This window comes from Glycine max, chromosome 6 (genome assembly GCF_000004515.6).
Source record: "Glycine max cultivar Williams 82 chromosome 6, Glycine_max_v4.0, whole genome shotgun sequence".
NCBI lineage: Eukaryota > Viridiplantae > Streptophyta > Magnoliopsida > Fabales > Fabaceae > Glycine > Glycine max.
Window position 1 is genome coordinate 2,601,742 of NC_038242.2, and position 3,928 is coordinate 2,605,669.

A 3,928-nucleotide genomic window follows, 5' to 3' on the forward strand; every position below is an offset into this window, starting at 1 on the left:
ATATTAAATTATAAAAATGATATAATAATTATAAAATTTATAGCGATATAATTTAATAATTTTTCTCTATATATATTTTGTCCCCTTTAAAATTGTTAAGTATTTAGATTTTATTGTTTTTAAATATTACTTGTGTGACATTTTAATCCCTTGACCCGCAAACATAGATAATGGTGGGAACCAAAACCAACTAAAGACACATCATAACAAACGAAATCCTAAGATGGATGATAATGAGCAGCTACAGTACAAGTCTAAACATATTTGGAAAGAGAAATATTTTAAGGAATTTTTATATGATAAAAAGAGAGAAGCTAGCATAAAATAAGATATAATTGATAATATAGAGAAAGACAAAATAAAATATAGAATGAGTTATAAAAAATTATATAAATGAACTCTTGTATAATGAACTAATGATCGTTTGCACTGCACGAGAAGTTGCCTTAAAGGCTTAAACTAGTCATAATAGCGCATAGAAGCCAATTTGTGTTGTATTGTTGCAGTTTGACATCCAGTGACCCTGCAGAAAACATTTTTTATGTGTATAAACTACGTCTTGTCTCAAACATTATTTATTCTTTCGAAGCACCCTTTTTTCTGCTAATATGCTGTTACGTTTTGTTTTTCTTCATAAAAATAAACAAACTTAATAGCATATTAGCATGAAAAGGAGTAGTTAAAACTTAAAAGTGATGAATTAATGGAATCAAGTCACTACCGACAGGCGACAGAGAGGGAATAAGGTATTTGATTTCCACAAATAAAAAACACCACATGTAGTTTGCTTTTGTCATATTTGTTACGAACTTCTAAAAATCGTCCCTCAGTAATCTGAATTCAGAGGATCCTCGTAAAGATGAGTTGCTGCACACAGCGTTAACTGCTTTGCCGAATTAATTATCAGCAGATAGAACAAAACAATTAACATGGTACGTAATTCGATTAAAGGGGTTGGTAATACGAGGATAAAAGGGGACAATATAAAACAAAAACAAAGCATAGAAGAAAATGAGTATATGACGATAGCAAACTTCTTTATATTTGTTGCTGCATGGTTTATTATCGTTTTTGGGCTTAGGCCCCGTTTTCAAAACAAAAAACGCCGTTGCCGGGGATCGAACCCGGGTCGTCCGCGTGACAGGCGGAAATACTTACCACTATACTACAACGACTACGTTGTTTTGCAATTTCTAATAAAATTATAAAGAACTTTCAAACCCTGATAATATTTTATAGTTTCTACCTTAAGAGAGTTTGTTGAGTGCTTTTCAGGAGTTCTGCTACTAATCACAATTACAAGAGTGATATAACACAAGTAAAGAAAAATAATAATCTATGAAACGAAGCTTATCTGTCCAAGTAAACAAGTAATTTCATGATGAAAACTGGGAAGAGAAGTGCCACAAATTGAATGGCATCAGGCATCACATCGGATGCTTATGTGTTTAAGATAATATAGTCGTTGATCTTGTTTCAAAATTATCTAAAATTGTGACTCGATTCATTTTAACTAAGCTATCTGATAAACCAAACTAATAATAATTTTTCTGCCTGTGTGTCGATTGGAATTATGATATTTTGCATTCCTTATTTTTTTTTTTAACTTTTTTCAGAAATAATCAAATTATAAAAATATGTAACTTTGTTTAATTATTTTATTTATTATTTTGAATAGTAAAAAATTAATATTGATATTTTGTGTCCAGAAATATTTTAAAAATTAGAAAATAAATAAAAAACTGTTTTCATTGGATTAGATGAAAGAATTGAAAAAACAGATAGATTGAGAATTATTGAAAAAAATACCAGAATATTAAAAATAAATTATATTTAAATTTTACCATTATTTAAAATTTTATATATTGAAAACGTAGTTTAAATATATTTTTATCTTTAAAATTATAATTGTGTTAGTTCATTTTTTCTAATAATAATAAAAAGAGCAACAAAAATTCGAGATAAACAGAACAATTCACTATCCATTTTCCAGAATTCTGAAGTACTAGTATTTTATAATATTCATATTATGTTTATAACAAAAATACATAATGATTAATGATGAGTCACAGGAGATGACAATGAAAAATAAATATCTTTGTTTTGTACAATGAGTCAATAACGATACTAAAGTTTGAATTTAGGACGGTAAAATACTAAAGTCTCATAAAATCAATCTAAATCATCTATTATTATGCAAATTCTAACTCTAATGGATATGAAAAATAAATAACTTAGCAATAATATGGTCAATACTTTACTTATATTATTGATTTAACATGAAATCAATAACCGATAAATGTACCTTCAGTTGGTAACTTACATACCGGAACCTGTTTCTCGAGCAACAAACAATAGAAAATGGTAAGGAATCGATCAAGAGGGACTTTAAGTAACGTGGGGCACATGTCCCAACTTTTTTTTTTTTTTTAATGTTGTCATATTAGCTTGTCATTTTAAGTCTTCTATTTTTTTTAATTTTTTCTTTATCATATTAAATTTAGAAAGGAAGGGATTTACTTATTCCACATGTGAATAGTTATTTTTTATCCTTATTATTTATTTTTTTAGATCCAATGGCTAAAATTAATTTAAATTCATTTTTCAGAATTATTTATTACAATCAATAAATTTTAAGAAAATGAATGATAAAAATAAAAAAAATAACTTAAAAAGTGTTAGTCTTAAAGTAAGTAAATCTCACCTCTCAAATTTATCATATTTTTTTACATGATATTAGAGAAACCATTACTTGTTCAAAGACAAACTTTAATAATTTGTTATCTTACTTTTTTTACTAAAATAATTCTAAACAAAAGAAATATTAATAATGAATATATTCTTTTAACATTTTTCTAATAATTTTTTTATTAACGAGTGAAAACTACATCAGCGACAACACACAAAATTCTCCTTGCGACTACCATCGCAGCTTAGCGTTGTGGATCTTTAAAACTCGTCCTAATGGGTGGCGTTCCGATTTCACTAATGACTTTTGTGGTGATTGAATCATGTTTTTTATTGTTCTGGTGTGATTGTGATGGTACTAATTAAAGCATGGTGTTATGAATGACATTTTTTTTTTGACAGCTAAAAAGAACATATATAAATATGATTGGTACCAGCAGTACTTAATGTTTGTACAACCAAACTAAGCGAGATCCAGTTAAATACCCCACCCTGAATTTGCTTCTCTCTACAAAGGAATGGTTATTTTTTATTTGTATCTATCAACTAATAACCACCCTCGGCAAGTACCTTCCACATAGGAATATAAGAGCATTTCTAATCGGAGGTGTTTCATTGGTTTCTTAGTCTAAGAAATAGTTTATTTTGAGTTCTTTGGTGCTGAAGTAAAGTGACATGGCATAATTGATTTTTTCAGTGGACGATGCATTCTTTATATAAGGAACCATTTCTTATCAATAAAAAACCATTATTTTCATAGAATTTGTACTCTCCAATCACAAAAACAACAAAAATGAAAAAGATGAGTAGTTCCAACAAACTAGATTAAATAGATGAAGCAAACGTAGAGATGAAATTTCACAAAAAATTTTGCATTTTTTCCAAACAAATCAAATTACCCAATGTAATCTCACCTCATAATAAAATACAAACCAAATTAAAGAATATCAACAGTGATCGTGAACGGAGTATGAATAGTGATCGTGACTCCAACGATGTCATTTCGACCAACTTTGAACGTCGTGGGTTGTGCATGTCAATATCTTGGGTTGGGTGGCGAAGCAGTGGGTGGTGTTGTACGTGACTGGCATTGAGATCTAGTGTGATGAGTGGACGTGACGATGTTGGAGGACGGGATGGATTAGCTCGATGAGAAGTTTTATGGAAAGTGAAGAGATGGTAGGGTGGGGTGGCATTGGAAATTACTCGAAGCAGTGGGAGGGGAAGGTTCTCGAGAAAA

General features: G+C 29.3%; 1 non-coding gene across 1 annotated transcript; it reads right to left on the reverse strand.

Moving 5' to 3' along the window:
• Nucleotides 1-1,103: 1,103 nt before the first annotated feature.
• TRNAD-GUC (transfer RNA aspartic acid (anticodon GUC)) lies at nucleotides 1,104-1,175 on the reverse strand. The gene has a single exon. It is a non-coding gene; the product is annotated as a tRNA-Asp (tRNA).
• Between the last annotated feature and the right edge of the window lie 2,753 nt (nucleotides 1,176-3,928).